Source organism: Taudactylus pleione, unplaced genomic scaffold (assembly GCF_031769625.1).
Source record: "Taudactylus pleione unplaced genomic scaffold, aTauple2 ptg000080l, whole genome shotgun sequence".
NCBI lineage: Eukaryota > Metazoa > Chordata > Amphibia > Anura > Myobatrachidae > Taudactylus > Taudactylus pleione.
The window spans coordinates 2,472,450-2,491,443 of NW_028284482.1; positions in this window are offsets into that span (position 1 = coordinate 2,472,450).

Consider the following 18,994-nt stretch of genomic DNA (forward strand, 5'->3'; position numbering starts at 1 on the left):
TTATAGCACAGGTCAGGGAATCCCAAAGGGAGTATTCACTTAGGGGAACAACCACTGGGGTGCCACTACACAGTCCCTTATAATGGGAACTTCAGGAAGATGCAGAATTAACATTTTGCAGCAGGGTAGAAAGGCTGGACAGAGAGTGGAGGGGAAGACCCCGTGAGTGACTCACAGGCACGGGCTTCTCCTAGCCCCGGCGTCTGTGCTTCCAAATCGAGGATCCTCGTGGCGCCATCAGTAAGTTTAAGCTGCTATTTTTTTTCTTGTTTTTTTTACAATCCCTCCCTCCTCTCCCGAGGGCAGTAGCGCGGCAGGCGCCCGCAGACAAAGTGGAGCAGGGACCGTCGTCTCAGCGGGTGGAAGATCACTGCGGTAAACCACCGCCGGGTGTCGGCTTGAAAATTGAGGCCCCGGCTTTAGGGTGAAGGCCAGGCCGCAACTCACGGAGGGGCAACAGGTATAGCCCGGATCCGCCGTTTTGATCCCCAGGTATGCAGGGGGGTGATAGAGGCTGACACAAGTAGTCTCGTGTCTAATATGACCCTCACAGTAGCTCAGGGGTCAGTTATTGCCAATATCCCTTGGGAGCTGCTGAGGGACACGTCCAGTCATGATGGCTGTCAGGCCACGACCCCCAGCCGCACTGCTCTGTCAATGACTGGTACTGGACTGAGCACTGATCTCGGTCTAGGGCATTGTTCACCGATGCACCCTCCGGGTAAGATAGGTGCTGAATAAGTCTAAATTTGCCGGCCACCTTCTTCAGGACCAGCCCGAGAGGTGAAATCACTAGTTCTGGCATCAGTGGGGCACTGAACGGCTCCACCATACTGTCTAGAGCTAGCTCCTTTCCAATCTCGTCCAGCACCACCAGCGGTTGTTCCATGATGGATTTAAAATTCCTGGTGTTTACTGTGAATGGGACGTTTCTTTCTACTGGAATCCTAAATCCGTCCAAAAACCCCGCCCATAACAGCTCGGCTTCGTCTGGCTTGGGGTACCTGGACAGCCCCTCCAGGATCCTACCTAATTTCACTGGACTAATTGTCTTTACTAAGCCCTGCCACTGCGAGTAGCTTCTGTGGGTGACTAGCCCTTTTCTTCCTGCAGTCCCTAACCAGGTGGTTAGCGCTGCAGAATGTGCAGGTGTGTTTAAACTTGCACTGAGCCCGCGTTCACTGTGACTCATTGAATGCCCACCTTACAAGCCTCATCTGAATCTGATGAACTACCTTCCTGTGCGTTGATTTGTACTGCTGGCCACTCTCGTAAATTTTACCATAGCATAGCTAGCGTCCTGCACAACCCCTGCATTAACATTTACATTATGATCCTTGCCAGTATCTTTGCTCTCGCTAACAACCTGCGCAGACCCTGCGTTAACGTTTACCTTATGAGCATTACCAATATTATTTATCTTGCTAACATCCTGCGCAAACCCTGCATTCGCCTTTATATTATGAGCATTGCGAGCATCGATAGCCTCACTAACATCCTGCACAACCCCTGCGCTAACATTTACATTCTGAGCGTTGCAAGCAATATTGTTCCTGCTAACATCCTGCATGATTCCTGCATTAACATTTACATTCTGAGCATTGTAAGGCAATATTGTTCCTGCTAACATCCTGCGTGATCTCTGCATTAACATTACGATTCTGAATATTGCACGTTTTACGGATGTTCTCACCATTCCTGCGTGAAGCTGGATCGTCTGCCCCGCTGGAATTGGTGGCACCTAGAGGATTCATTGTGCTCTCCGCGGCGTGTTTGGCCTGCGGTACTGGTACTGGAGTCCCGCTGAATGAGGCATGGACCGTGTTGATATTCCCTTGTGCTGTCCTGTTGGGCGTGGTGAAAGTTGTGGCCCCCTGAAGGCCCGCCTGGTTTGATGCTGTAGGAGCCCAGTCAGGTGCGACGTGGGTCATGCTGCAATTGTGCTGAGATGCCCAAGCTCCCCGCTGCTTGTCTACTTACGCTGGCTCAGTGCTGTAATGCTGCTGTGGACTGCACCGGCAGTTGCTCCTACCTGTCTGTAAAAACTGCTGAACGTCCTTCTGCATGTCCTGCGGTAACTGCCTCTCTGACTGTCTGCAGCGGCAGGTCGGGTACTGCACGCTGCTCCCGTGAGGCGATGCGAACTGCTGACCAGTCGACCTTGCGGGCAATAACTAAGGGGGATGGGTAACGATGCATGCTCCTGGGGGGGATGGAAGGTATTGCGGGAATCCATGATAGTTATATTGGGTCATGCTCATCTAGCTATCCCATTGGCCATGCTGGGTCAGACTCTGCGGCCCCCTGCTCCTTGGGGTGAAAAAAGGTGGCTGCGCTGCCTTTTTAAATAGCTGCATATTGGTGAGATACACCCATGCTCCATGTGAGCCTGCTGCATCACCTTGGTCACCATCTGAATCTTCTAACCCCTGGGGTTGCCCCTCTGACCCCCTTGGTGAATCGCCGCCGTGGTCCGTGCGTACTGAAGGTCTATACCTCACTGGCCGTGCAAGAGAGCTGGGGGTGATCCAAGGCTGTGGGCGTAAGTAACAGTCCTGCTCTTCCCCCCCTGACTCGGGGCCATCTGACTCTGTGGCCACAGGAGCATCATCACCTGGCCACCCACTCACCCTGAGGGTGCTCCTCGCTGGGGAGAACTCCCGATTGTCCCATTTTCTTCTAAGCCCCTGCTGCCTGCTTGGTGCTTGGTCTCCTTCTTTTTTTCTTCCTGCACCCACTTTGCTGCTCTCCGTCCACCAGAGGGAGCTCCAACCACATGCGTCCTAGGAGCTCTCTGCTGCTGCCTGCTTCTTCCTCTCAGTGCTGCTCCGGCCTGCGCGTGTTTCCCTGCTCGGACGCCTCCCGAAAACGGTGGGGCAAGGCTCTCTTCCTCCCTGCACGTAGCTGCTGGACTTCCATGCTGTATCAGGTAAGGCTGCAAATGCTTTGTGCGCTGTTCCCGGTGAACTGCCTTGGCCCCCTCCCTCCCCCTGACTTTATACCCCCGTGCTCTTCCCAGGCTCCCGACAGCCCCTACTGGCCACCCTGCCTCCCCAGGTGTGAAAAGGGCAGGCCAGGCATATATGTCCGCCAGCCCCTTTTCCTGCCGCTGGCCCACGGGTCGGCGTGCGCCCCTCCCCTTAAATGGCTCCAGCGCTATTTTTCAGCACCTCGGTTCCCGTTAGGGACACAGTACTGTAATTTTTGGACTTGACAACATGTTTTTTTCTTTGACACACAGACTGCCTGATCATAAACACCAGCTCTCCCCAGAGCCATAAGTACAGTAGTGTACAGCACATAGTGTTCTACCACTGTGCACTTACTGTATGTTCCTTTTCAGTGTGTCTCTCTCCCTCCTGTACTCTACCTTATTGAAAGCCTTGATACAGTACTGCATAGTTAATAGTTTCCATCATGCTCCCCCCTACAGACTTTCACACTTACAGTATCTTCCATGTACAGTAGAGGCAATGTGTTTTCTTTTTCCTTTTACTTTTAGAGGAAGAGCCAATGGACACGGAGGAGGAGGAGGAGATTGAAGGTAAATAATGTAAATACTGAACAGTAATAGTAAATAATGCACTGTACATCACCGTATTACTGCAATGTAAATTATTGTTTTTCCAAAACAGTCAGAATAAGGGGCTTTTGACATACTAGCGAGATGCAGGCTGTACAGTACAGTCACATTTTTAAATCTGCAATCATGTGATGTACAAGGCAAAGCCAGGTTGTTTTCCCGTCACAATGGAAATTTTTTGCAAAGAAGCAAAAAAGACAAATATAGTGTGGCTGGTGCACTCTTAAATACTGATTTGAAATAATCATGGAAAGAAAAATAATACGTAAAAATTAGAACTTAACCTTTAATAAATATTATTAAAAAGGACTGTATAAGAGATACACTTCTTATTGGAATCAAAAACAAGGGAGAGATATATACATACAACAAGAGATATGGTAAGAACTTACCTTTGTTATCTCTGTTTCTATGAAGTCCATAGGGTCCACAGGGTTGACCTTGGGGTATAGGTTGGGAACCAAATCCGGTCACCACGCAGTTAAAGCTTTCAGCTCCCAGGATGCACTGGGTCCACTCTACCCTATAACCCCGACCCCAAGCCAGAGGCACCTCAGTTTGTAAGTAGCCAAAGGCCGGAGGAGGAAAGAGAGAGAGAGAAGACTGGAACACTCAAGAACCATCCTCACAGAGAAGGAGACGGGAAACCATTGACCAGTAACACAGCCCATATGAAGCCAGGTGCGTCAGGACAGGCGCCCTGTGGACCCTATGGACTTCGTAGAAACAGAGATAACAAAGGTAAGTTCTTACCATATCTCTTGTTTTCTACTTCAGGGTCCATAGGGGGTCCACAGGGTTGACCTTGGGGATGTCCCAAAGCAGTCCTTATAAGGGTGGGGACGCTCCTGTGCTGAGAGGAGAATCCGTCACCCAAAGGAAGCATCCTGAGAGGCAAAGGAAACCAATGCATAGAACCTTAAAAAGGTGTGGACAGAAGACCACGTGGCCACCTAGCAAGGCAGAACAGCCGAGGCACAACAGCGAGCCGCCCACGAGGGGCCCACAGCCCAAGTAGAATATGTATCAACCAAAACAGAAAGGCCTAGCCTATGTGTAGGCCCCTGAGATACAGTAGTCATACGAAGTCATCTAGCCAATGTCAATTTATTGGCAAGCCATCCTTTCCTGTGAAATCCAAAGACCACAAATAAGGAGTCTGATTTCCTGAAGGAACTTGAACGGATCACATAAATCCAAAGAGGCCGGACCCCAGTCAATGAGGCCACACCAGCCGAGAGGACTGGTGACTGAAATGTCAGTACCATATGTTCCGGAATAATATGGAACTTAAAAACCCCTTTAGGAAGAGACACAGGGCGAGTGCAACTCACAACCCTGACATGGTGGACTAACCAGAAGAGGGAGCCACCTGATGATGCTCCCAATTCCGACACTCTCCTGGCGGATGCAAACGCAATAAGAGAGAGAGAGAGCCTAAGCAATAGACCAGGTAATGGCTATCACAGCCAGTGGTTCAACTGAATGTCCCAAGAGGCACAAAAGACCACTATTAAATCCCAAGGAGCCTCTAGGGGGGAGAAAGAGAGGCATAATCCAGAAAACACCCTGAAGGATGAACCGGATACCAGAGAGTGGAGCAAATCCACATCTGAACTGCACTGACAGTGTAGAGATCTGCACTGTCAGGAAGGCCAGGCGGAGGGTGAGACCCAAGCCAGCTGGAAGGAATGCCAGAATTTCTGGAAATCCTAAACACCGGAGGATCGAAGCGACAGGTATGATACCATTATGTATGCCACAGTCTGTGGTAGATCCCAGCAAAGCTGGTCTATGTGCTCTAAACATCTCAATGATGACAGAGCCAGGGAAGCCTTAGGACCACAGTAGGGATGCAGCCAAAGACGAACGATCCAGATCCTGCGCAAAGCAAGGACCCTGAGACAACAGGTCTGGATAGTGAAGCAGCAGGAATGGAGTATCGATGGGGAGACTCTGAAAATCTATGTACCCATGATGTCTGGGGCAATCAGGAGCCACCAGCAGGACAGCACCTCCATCTCAATTGAAAAACTTCCGAAGACCTTGAGGAAGAAGGGAGACCGGAGGAAACAGGTACACAAAGTGGAAGGACCACTTCACTGACAATGCGTCACCGAAGGTTGCTTCAGTACCTCAAGAGCTGGACTCTAACACTGGCAGTGTGTGATAGAGTCAGAAGGCCATGAGGACCACCTCTGGGAGGCCCCCTCTGCTCACTAGGAGTTGAAACCTCTCTTGGAGAAGAGACCAGTCCCCGGGATGCACGTTGTGACGGCTGAGGAAATCCGCTTCCCAATGGAGAACTCCCGGAATGAACACTGCAGAGATGGCCGGGAGGAGACTCTTGGACTATGTCAGAATGTGTGACACTCCCGTCATTGCTACCCAACGACCAGTGTCTCCTAGATGTATGCCACTGTTGTGACACTGTCGGACAACCGTTTCTGGTTCACCATGAAGCCTGTGTTAGGCCAGAGTGAGGGCCCAAGACAGCTAAAAGTTCCAACAAGTTAAGTGGCAGGGCGGAAGCGACAGACATCCAACAGCCCCGAAAGGAGTGCGGACCGGTCACAGCACCTCAGAGGCTGGCATCCATAGTAAGGATTACCCTAGATGAGATGGCTATAACCACCCAGATAGAGACAGACACATCTCCGGAGAGAACATCCTAAACAGTGATCCGAAGGAGAACGTTCCATCTGGAGAGGATCAGTCTTTGCAAAGGCCTGGAATGGAACTGAGCATATACCACCCTTCTGAAGATAGACACCCCGGATTCCAGAACCCACATGACAGAGTGTATAGACACTTGTCAACTGTGGAAACATCTGCGCGCTCTTAGTTAAAGAGTGGAGATCTTGTCTGATGTTAGAAAAGATTCTCCGATTCTGAGAATCTAGCAGGGCTCCCTGATGAATTATATCCTGTGAGGAATTCAGGGAGGACTTTTTCCCAGTTGATTAACCCTTCGTGCTAGTGAAGGGAAGCAATGGATAACTGGAAATACCTTCAAAAGAATCCTGGTGATCCTGTAAAGAACAGGAGGTCGCCCGGACACAGGAGCAGTCGGATACCCTGAACAGGTGGACTGTCATAAAAACCATAAATCTGGTAAACCCCAGTGGGGCTGTGGACAGTCCAAAGGGCAGAACCTGAAAACTGGAAGAGTTGCTGTGGCACAGAAAACCTGAGCTATCATTGATGAGAGGGCTCTATAGGTACTCAACAGATGTATTCAGAGGCCTCATAGTGGGAGTAGCTGAAGGCATAAATTTGCAGAGTGAAACTGCCAACATTGTACACTGACCTGATGGTGAGGTACGCAGGGGGACTGGACCAACTGCCATCTCCGGAGATCTGCTGCTGCACCACATAGAAAATGGCCGCTGGAGACCTTAGAGGAAACGTTGCCCACGGAGGAAGCAGCTCAGCGATGCCAGACTATAGACACTGAAAGGCGCGCTGAGCTGAGGGGAGGAGCTGCTACAACAGGGAAGGCCTCCTCCCCTGGCCGGCTATTAACCTCTAGGACGCCGGCTCCCTGCGTCGATCGTTAAGTCCCTGGTGGTCTAGTGGACAAGCGGGCATGGGGGGGCCTGCCGCCACTGCCAGTGCCTCCGGTCTGTCCCCAGAGACTGGAGGCATCGGACTGCATTTTAAATGCGCGGATCACCGCAAGCAGTGACCCGCGACCTTACCTGCTCCCCGTCAATCCGGCAGCAGTCTTGGGTGCCCACAGAGTCCAGCTAGTACAGACTCTGGGGTCCCGCTGAGATCCCCAGATCTGTACTGGTGTCTCAGCGCCGGTGGGGTGATGGAGCGGTAGCTTGGACGTCCTATGGACAGTCCAACGCTGCCGCTCTGAAGAGTCCAAAAGTAAGAATAAAAAAAACTATGAACTCATAAAATAAAAATAAAGCTATGGGGCTGCTAATCAGCACCCCCTGCGTTAACGGTGACCCGATTCCAGGCGGGCACCAACTTAAACTGAGGTGCCTCTGGCTTGGGGGCGTGGTTATAGGGAGAGTGGACCCAGTGCATCCTGGGAGTTGAAAGCTTTAACTGTGTGGTGCCTGGATTTGGTTCCCAACCTATACCCCAAGGTCAACCCTGTGGATCCCCTATGGACCCTTAAATAGAAATATAAATTATACAACAGTGATACGGGCGAAAATATCTCTTCTATAACTAGTTCCCCTATATCAATGCTTTAAATATATACCTGATAATAGATAATATAAGGAGAAGTAAAATAGATTTCCACCTGGTTAGGATGTGTCATATATACATAGGTTATTGTAACACATCAAAAACGCAGCTGCTCAAAATAATATACATTATTGCTCATATGTTAATCCAATTGATGTATACATAAACAAAAGACCACATAACTGACAATATAAACATATAACATATGCAGTTAAAGAAAATTGGTCTAAATTCTGTCTGTTTAAAATCCAGCCTGACAAGTCATTCTCCTTGAGGTAAAGAGAAAAATTCAATAAATCTACCAAGAATGAATACCTTAATGAAATATGCAAGTATGTCAAACTGTTTAATAAGTAGAATACATAAAAGAGCCTATTAAGGTGTGTTACCATTCAGGCTCATACAGGCAATGTATGTTACTTTCACCAGTGTATCAAACTGTGATATATAATATACAATGTAACAGACATATGCTTTGGTAATTGAAAGCTGTGAAATAAATTGTATCCACTAAACATAAAATGGTTGATGAAATATACAAAATGTCAATTAGGTTGCTAGATAGGATACATTTATAAGCCTATTATAGTGTGTTGCCAAAATGTCTCACACAAGCAACATATGCTACTTTCAACAGTGCATCATAATATGATATTAGATATACAATGTAACAAACATAGGCTTAGGTAGTTAAAGATTGTAAGATAAATTGTATCCACTGAACATAGAGGGGCTATCACAAGGAAAAATAAACTCATGCAGAAAATGGAGAAAAATCCGGGGACAAGAAATGCAATACTACTTCTGCTGTCCCTTGTCTCTATATTCAGATAAGGGATGAGAGAGTAGTGAACAAAGGGCCTGATTCAGAGCCGGATGCAGTTAGCGCTCGCTCGTCCAGAAAATAGGGGTGGCTATTCAAATGAACCGTTCGCTCTTTGCGGTCTGTTCACGCCTCTAGGTCTGAACGAGCGAACAAAACTTGCGGTCGTTTTTTGAAAAAATACGCCCCCTGGCCGCTCGCATCCTACGTCATGTCCTCTATTTATTAGATTAATCGAGTACATCGACCAGCGTATGAGCTATTCTTGGGGTTGGTTTTTCCTACCACAATCTTGCGAGCAGTTCTGGCTAAAAAATAACCCAGTGACGTGGTCAATGACGCTGCTGTATTAATTATGCACACCCATAAAACGCCCATTTTGACCTTTAAGCACGCCTGTGTTCGGATCTCCACTCCCCATTTTCAAGCACCTTCCCCTGTTACCACCCACATACGCCTCATTCTGTCACTCAAATTATCAGGCATTCGCTATTTTGCGAGCACATGAATTTCAACCACACTGACTGGTTCGCGCATGCGTATAACGATCCGTACGCATGCGCAGTTGGGCAAACATCGGTCGGAGCGAACGAGCGGCCGCTTACGAGCGGCTCTGAATCAGGCCCAAAGTCCCTGGAGAAACAACAGTTCAAAGCGCTTCTGCTGTCCCCGCTCCTAGCAGTGTCTCCCCTCTGTTACTAAAAAGCATTGCAGAGGGAGAGTTTCTACCCGGCTTGGATGAGAGAGCGCTAGAGTGATAGAGAAAAAGAGAGATACCTCGTGTGGGAATGGAGCAGGAGGAGCAGCTGCTGTTGGTGTTTGGCTGGGTTGTTTAAAAACAAACAGTCCCGTCGGACGCGCATTTCACCTCAACTGGCTTGGTCACTTGATCAGAGTGCACCAGCAAGACTATATTTGTCTTTTTTGCTTCTTTGCAAAAAGTTTCCATTGTGATTTTCACAAATAATATCTGGTAGCACCACCAACAATAGTGTCTTATATTGAATTGTTCTATTTATGACCCGGATGTTGGTATAGTTTAATTACAATTTTTTTATTTGTCACTGATTGACTAGTGCAGGCAGAGAAACCCATACAGTACAGTATATCTATTCTCAATAGCATCAAAGTACTGTAAAATACTAGAGTGTCTCATTGTTTATATTTTAAGATTATACTGTAGATACATTTTGATGAATTGCATAAATAAAATATGTGAGAGTACACCACTAATCTCAATTTAACTTACAACCTACAGCGTCACAATACTCGTATAAATATCACACTGCTCTATGACCTACAGCATCACAATACTTGTATGAAATTGAATTTTACACTGTGGTACGCTGCAAGCATCACCATATTTGTATGAATTTTACACTGCAATATGACTATAGCATCATAATACTTGTATGAAATTGAATATTAGACTGGGGTGTGACTTACAGCATCACAATACATGTGTGAATATTACACTGCGGCATGGCCTGTAGCGTCACAATATTTGCATGAATATTACACTGCGTTATGACCTACAACGTCACAATACTTGTATGAAATTTAATATTACACTGAAGTACGGCTGATAGTTTTACAATACTTGTATGAAATTGAGTATTACACTGGGGTATGACCTACAGCATCACAATAATTCTACGAAATTCAATCTCACAATGAGGTATGGCCGACAGCGTCACAATTCTTGTATGAAATTGAATATTACACTGGGGTATGACCTATAGCGTCACAATACATGTATGAATATTCCACTGCAGTATGACCTACATCGTCACAATACTTGTATGAATATTCCACTGCGGTATGGCCTGCAGTGTCACAATACTTGTATTAATATTACACTACGGTACGGCCTGCAGCATCACAATACTTGTATGAAAATTACACTGCGGTACAACCTATAGTGTCACAATTCTTGTATGAATATTACTCTGGGGTACAACCTATAGCGTCACAATACTTGTATAAATATTACACTGCGGTATGACCTACAGCATCACAATACTTGTATGAAGTTGAATAATACACTGCAGGATGACCTACAGCATCACAATACTTGTATGAAATGAATATTACACTGGGGTATGACCTACAGCATTCACAATACATGTATGAATATTACACTGCAGCATGGCCTGTAGCGTCACAATACTTGTGTGAATATTGCACTACAGTATGACCTAGAGCGTCACAATACTTGTATGAAATTGAATATATCACTGAGGTACGGCCGTCAGTGTCAAAATACTTGTATGAATATTGCAGTGCAGTAGGTCCTGCAGTATTACAATACTTGTTTGAATATTACACTGCGGTATGACCTAGAGTGTCACAATCTGTATGTGAATATTACACTGCAGCACGGCCTGCAACGTCACAATACTTGTATGACTATGAATATTACACTGCAGTATGACCTACAGCATCACAATACTTATATGAAATTTAATATTACACTGGGGTATTACCTACAGCAGTGTTGGCTAACCTTGACACTCCAGCTGTTATGGAACTACATAACCCAGCATGCACTGCTACAGTTTTGCTATTAGGGCATGCTAAAACTGTGGCAGGGCATGCTGGGATATATAGTTCCACAACAGCTGGAGTGTCAAGATTAGCCAACACTGACCTACAGCGTCACACTAAGTGTATGAATATTGGCCTGCAGTGTACTTGTATGAATATTACACTGGGTTACGGCCTACAGCATCAGAGTGCTTATATGATTACACTGGGGTACAGACTGCAGCGTCACAGTGCTTATATGGAAACACTGGGGTATGGAAGCATACACTGGGGTAGGGCCAGCAGCATCACAGTGCTTATATGGATACACTGGGGTACAGCACAGAAAAAAATATTTAATTTTTTTTTTTTAGTTTTTACTTTTTTTACAGCCCCTGGATGAACAGCACACCACTGGATGGACGGGATGCAATCGGGAAGCCGGCTGACATACTACCGACTGCCGGCTTCCCGACTGCCATATCCCGGCATGGGTGAAATGCCCGGCATCTAGATGTAGACGCCACTCATTTCACCGATGCTGGGAGACCGGCGCCCGGCATCCCGATCAAAGGGATGACATGCGCCGCGAGTGGATGGACAGCCGCTGGGGGAAGGGCTAGGTTTAGGGCTCCCAGGGGGGACTTAGGGTTCGGCACCCCCCTGGGAGGTTAGGGTTAGGCTAGGGGGAGGGAGGGTTAGGGATAGGCACCCCCGGGGGGAGGTTAGGGTTAGGCACCCCCACGGGGGACTTAGGTTTAGGCAGCATGGAAGGGGGGGTTAGGTTTTGGCACTTAGAGCGGGGATTAAGGTTAGGCACTTGGGGGGGAAGTTAGGGTTAGGCACCCCTAAGGAGGGTTAGGGTTAGGGGGGTAGGTTAGGTTAGTTAATACTTACCTAGGGACAATCAGGATTTCCAGCGCTGCCGGGCTGCCGGGATCTGTTCGAGTGTCGGGCTAAATTACTTTGAGTCTTGTGGGTAGGATGTCAGCGAGTTGTTTGTCTTTCAGTAACAGGTGCCAATGTTTGTTGCATGAGTATTGTATTGTGTAATGAATGGGATGTGGTTCTGTGTGTCTTGTGGTCATTTTTTGTAGTCTAGGAGCAGTTTCCTGTGTTCTTGTCCTATCTGTGTGAGGGTGAGTTCTAGCTTGTCCGGTTTGTATGCCTTGTCTATGAATTGTTCCTGGTAGTCTATGAGTCTTGTGCAGTTGCGTCTAATGCGTTTGAATTGTCCTGTGAGGATATTGTCGAGCCAGGTCGGGTAATAACCACTGGTGGAGATGATATAGTTATTGACATCTACGGGTTTTTGAAAGGTTCTGGTGTGGATCTGCTGGTTGTCTATGAATATTTCCAGGTCGAGAATATTCACTGAGGTTTGGCTGTACTGCATTGCGAATTGGAGATTTCTGTTATTGTTGTTGATGTATTTGATGAAATCCAGGAGTGTGTGTAGGGGACCCCTCCAGATACAGAGGACGTATATCCTCTGTATCGAGATGTCCATAGGACCAAGTTTGCGTCCCAGCCATGACCTGTCCATATGTGGGAGTCCTCCCATCTACTCATGAACAGGTTTGCATAACTGGGTGCAAATTTGGTCCCCATAGCGGTGCCGGTACTCTGTAGGAAGAAGTCCCCATTGAACCAGAAATAGTTATGTGTGAGGATGTAGTCAATGCCTTGTAGGATGAATGTTGTTTGTTCTTGATCTAATGAGTTGTCCTGGTTGAGATAATCGCTGATGCTGTCAAGTCCATGTTTGTGATTTATGTTTGTGTATATTGTTGTGACATCACTGGTTTCCAACCAGTGGTCATCACCCCATGTGATGTCTTCAAGGATTTTTAGTACATGTGTGGTGTCTTGTAGATGTGAGCGTTGTCGTTTTACATATGGTTGAAGGTAGTGGTCAATGTATTGTGACAGATTGCATGAGATGGAATTGATGCCAGAGATGATTGGTCTGCCTGGTGGGTTTGTGGTGTTTTCTGCACTTTCAGGAGATAATAGAAGACCAGTATGATGGGGTTTGGATTGTGTATGAATTTGTATTCTACACAACCACTGCATCAGAACACACACATATTATGCAGGTAATCAAGCCATCATACCCCCAGTTACATCACAACCCATCCCTGGACTTGTCATCACAACAAACACCACAGGACTACACACATCCCCCACACAGCCCCTCTCCCTCATTGGATCCCACATGACCCACCCCAGGATTCCCCCACCATATCAGATCAACTCTCAACTCCCGTCCCCGCAGAACCACTATCCCAGCTTCCACATCAGCCCCTTGTGATCACCACCACCCGCCCACCTGCCCAACATTGGCCGCCCAAGTCACATGGCCACCTCTCAGACCCAGAAGTGCAGTATAAAACATTTACACCAGCAGTGTTCACCTTTAAGAAGGCAGACCAAAACGTGTTGGTGACATCAAAGAGACAGCCCAGCTCACTCACAGCTCTCTCCCCACCACTCGGCTCCCGTCCCACACCACGGGACCATGCCCCCATCTCCACACCCCCCCGCAGCAGCTAATCCCCAGTTGTGACCACACCAGCTCCATCCTGGCTGGCACCGCTGCAGCACCTCCATCCACCGGTGACCTGCGCCAGACCCAACTCCCAGTGTACCCAGAGGCACACCACGGCCGCGACCATCGGTTACACCAACCCCACAGACTGGCCCCAGATCCCGGACCAGCTAGCACATGTGGGCACAGACAACAGAGGATGCTTCATCGTGCTCCCCCTGCAGCTGCCAAGGTCACACACGCTACATTCAGTGTGTTTCCGCAGGGAATACCCATCCCCTTTGCGGGCAGAGAGCTCTTTACTGCAGCCAAGCAGGCCTAGGGGTAAAAGCACCAAGCACACGATGAGGGCATGCACACCCGCTGAACAATAAGACGACCCACTGGTCAAGTCTACCACCCCCCACAGTTCAACGACACACCAGCAAAGAATATCCAAGCTTCAACCGTACAACACCCACCTCTGCAACACGGCTGCACTGATCACCCATGAACTTTAAAGTACTTTTGGGGCATATCACCACCACGCGGGATACCACCTGGGTACACAAACCTCAAGCCTCATCCCCCCAAGCACACACCAGAGACTCTGAAGACTGTCGACCAAAGGTGCAGCAGGGGAGACGTGCCGGTCACTGAACCGTACGGAAAGGAGCCCCCTGAAAGGGTGCACCCACTTCCCCACCCATAGTCTCACCTGCACCCCACCATCTCCCCATGCAACACCCCATCCCGACCCCTCCATCCCCATTAGTAGTAGCATTGTGACTGCTTCAATAAAAGATTTGGCCCCATCCAATTTGTCTGGTTCTTGATTCAATCACACCACCCACCACAACCACCCGCCACACTCTCAACACCACGACATACCACAGCCCCACCATCACAGGAAGAGTGCACCTTTCCCCTTCTTTACAGTCTTGTATGTGTTGCCCATTTTCCACTATATTGTAAGCTCTCGCTTGAGCAGGGCTCTCTTTTGCCTGTGTTATTGGTATCCGGTCAGAATGTCAACAGATTGTCGACAGGTCCTGAATGTTGACAGCCAGAATGTCAACATGGACGTTATTTAGACATGTAAAATGTCTACAGTATATTTTAAGGTTAGGCTCAAATAAGCAAAAATGGTATGTTGACATACTAACCATGTCGTCATTTATGAATGTCAACATTTTCCCTGTCAACCTAATGTCCATTCTGTTGACGTTTCATTTTACATCCTATGTTACCACATTTGCATATACTGTATATTTCTACTACTTTGTACTGTGTTTTATGTTTGCTCTGTATTCCCCACTGTTCTGTTTCCCCTGCAAATCAATAACGTTAATAAAATTGATCATGTGTGTACAAGCCCTTACAAGAGTATTATTGAAAGTTTTTATGTAAAGGCAGGCAGCACAGTAAGACATAGAAGCCACAACTTGTATATACTTTTATTATAGTTTTAGGATAAATAATTTAACATTAATTAGCAACATATCTATTTACAGACAAAGATAAGGCTATTATTACTCACAAATGAAAAAGAATATAATTATTAAATGAATCACTGAATCATGGGTAGAGAATTGTTGTACATTTGTCATACTTTGACAAGTCATACAAATAAAATGTAAAAAGCTGACTCTAAGACCAGATACCCCTTGGTGTTTAGTTAACATTTTGTAATATTAGTAAAAATGCATGTGAAACAAGATTAATACGCATTAGTCATTGGAGGTATTGCTAGCAGTTATTGCTTCCCAGGACACACAGTGATTGCTAATGCGATAATAGCAGATGCTAGTACCAGCAGTAGTGGGTATGGTGACGCTAGCAACAATGGTTTCTATCATTATGTCCATTTACATATGTTTTACTAGAATTCATTAAAAACGAGTAAAAAAAGTAATTAACACCAGTGGATATGCCATAAACATTCCAAAAATAACAAACAACGTGCTGTAAAAGAAAAAAGAAAATATTCCTCTTTTTAAAAAAAATGAGAAATGCAGTGGAATTGGCAAAATAACTCTTCACTATACACTGCTAAGCATAATTATCATAGACATACGGAGGAGACACTGCAGCTTTGGGCATAGTTGGCAAACACAAGAAAGAGGTAAATAACAGGTTCTTATTGGCAGGAATGTGTAGGCACTACGGAAGCTGTACCCACATTCAAGACCTTTATGTTAGTGTGAGACACACTATAAACACTGGACTCTGGGCCTGTATCAGAGGAAGACATTGTACACAGCCGCTGTGTCTTTGTATACACAGCTGAGTCATTGTACGCAGCCGCTGTGCTAAAATATGCAAAAGCCACAGGAGGCATCTAGAGTAAAAAGACACCAACTTCTGGCTTCTCTTATTCGCTGCTGTGTCTGAAGATGCTGTGTGATCATCTGTCACCTGAGTGAACTTCAGGTTGCTCGGGATGTCCTGCAAAATCACGCTGCCCCTGTTTTCTGGAATGCTCCCTGTCGCTGCCCCCCAATGCCAGCAATATGTAAAAAAGTTTCGGCTTCTGGGCACTGTGACCGACGTAGCAGAAGCAGATCTGCACATGCTCAGGGCTGCTCCTGCACATGTGTAGTTCTGCAAATATCAGAGATTTACATACTGTACATATCGAATTGCGGTAAATCTCAGAATTAGGCCCTCTGTTAGCTAAAGAAATACAGCAATTATTTACTGCATATCTGTGTTCTGCTGAAAACAAATTCTGGAATCAAAGAAAGTCCAAAAACTGTATGACAACTTTCACCTACCATATGTTTGTGTCATCTGCAGCGAACTGTTCATTTACCAACATCAGGTTTTATGGTGAATGTTTTTTTAGATTCTGTGCACATAAATTTTTTTTATGAAAATGAATATGTTAAACTGCTTTTTATATGTAGAAGTAATTTACTAATTAAACAATATGTCTATTATCAGGTACTTTTATTGTCTTTTTTTAGTACATACTAGAGATGTACGGTTTGGTTTTACTTGGATTTACTCGGATATGTTCGGTTCTCAAAACCGGCATCATATTGGCTACCCAGCTCTCGTGTGTTATAGATAGCCAATAAGAAAAATCCAAACTAATAACCGAATAAAACCGAACCCGCACATCTCTAGTAAATACATTGTTTTATCTTACTAGCAGCTTTTTCCTTTCTTTCTTTCTGCCCAGAGGGGAGGTGAGAGTAGTAGGTAAGCATTATTCACATTATTTGCTGTTGAAGCTTCCGTATCCCAGTGGATTAGTGCAGAGGTTCCCAAACGCGGTCCTCAAGGCTCCCCAACAGTTCAGGTTTTAGAGATATCCATGGTTGAGCACAGGTGACTAAATTAGTACCTCAGCCAATTTAATTTAACCACCTGTGTTCAACCATGGATTTCTCTAGAACCGGAACTGTTGGGGAACCTTGAGGGTAGTGTTTGGGAACTTCTGGTATAGAGGGACAGAGATCAGCTTGCTGACATCTCATTCTGATTCCATTTAGCAGCCAGGGCTGAAGAATCTGATCGATTTCGGTCAGATCATTCTTGGATCTTGGCCTAATTTTGGGCACCTGGATGTGGGCATATTATGGTGGCTAGATAACCTTCAACCCATGTAATCTATCTAGAGCCTGTTTAACTTTTGATTCTATAAGTACAGTGATACCACTTCTTTTGGCACTAAAATCTTTAATGCTTAAAAATTATTTTTTATATCCTCCCAACATACAGTATGACAAACATTCGAGTTCCAATTTTTATTCTACCAATTAAGCACTGGATCTTGGGATGTGTAAAAATATGGTCAGTAAGTATTTGTATGATAGATGATGGCAGCTGCTGATCGATTGCAGATTTGCACATTTGAGCAACGCTAATAGAGAACTAAGGAGCCTATTCATTATCAATGATGGGCTAGTTTTGGAATGTTTTTAGTAACGGTCCCATTCATTATTAGGGGCCAGAAGGAGCAGCCTAATATTCAGTAGCTTTTGTAGCCTATGCCATCTTCCTATATAAATGAGCAAGGGGTTGGAAAGAGGGATCATCTGATGTTACCAATATACTTAAATGTAGCACTTGCTCTTCCTGTAGGAAACTTGGGAGGATGTCACAATCTTCAAACAGTAATATGATAGCACTGCTATGTACAGGTAAAGTATTTAATGGATCAACATACAACCATAACATAGGAGCGCGCATACCACCCAGTTATTTAGGTAAAGTATTCAGCCAAACTAAACAATAATGCACTTGCTGAAGTGTCTTCCTCTACAGAAAATAAGTTACAGCCATGGATCTCTGCACCTGTCTGCTTCATTGCAGATGCACTTATATTACCTGTAGTGAGGAGTTGTCTCATAAGACCATTTAATAAAAACTGAATACACTTACCAAAATTCAGAAAACTATGTAACCTGACTAAAATAAATGTGAAAAAACTGATTAAGAACTGTTATATAGAAAGGAACAAAATGTCCTATGACAAAAGTTAAAGCAAATCTGCAATTTACAACAATCTTTTTAAAATGAGGTTATGCCAAGAATATACCATTTAATCTGACATGCTAATTATTATCAGTACCTCACTGTGGGGCCTATTCATCATAACTAAAGTTTCCCAGGAGGTAATTAGGTTTAGAACTCGCATGGAGTTCTACCTAATTACCAGAGGAATTCATCATTCCTCCTCCCTATAACTATCTATTCCGAAAAGCTGTCATTTTTGCGATGACAGCTTTTCGGGAAATAGATAGTTATCCCTGTCTACACTAACTTACCGCAGCTGGAAACAGTGCTGCGCATGCGCTGTTAAATTCGTTAACCCAGCGCATGAGCAGCACTGCCTACACATGCGGTAAGTTTGTGTCCCCCCCCCTCCGCTCACCTCCCCCCCCCCTTCAGCACTTACCTGTCCGCGCAGCAGCCTCCGGCTCCGTCCTGCTGGTCTGTCACATGGTCTCCCAGCAGACCACAGTACAGATTAGAAGAAAAAAAAAAGTTTTTTTTTTATTCTCTAATCTTTAGTGTGTTCTGCTGGGAGAACACAGTGTCCGACCAGCCTCCGAAGCCAGAGGACGCACCAGACCGCCGGAGGAAGACGCCGGGGGACCTGTCCAGCTGGAAGCAGGTAAGTGTCACCTGCTATTCGCCACCTCACAGTGGCGGATAGTACCTCCATCAAATTCTGAAAATTCATAATTTTCGGAATTTGATGAATACCATAATTTCCAAATCCCCATACTAATGTATGGGGAGTGTGGAAATTAAAGCAGGGGGACTTAGCAAGGAGATATCAGTGATATCAGTGATATCTCCTGTG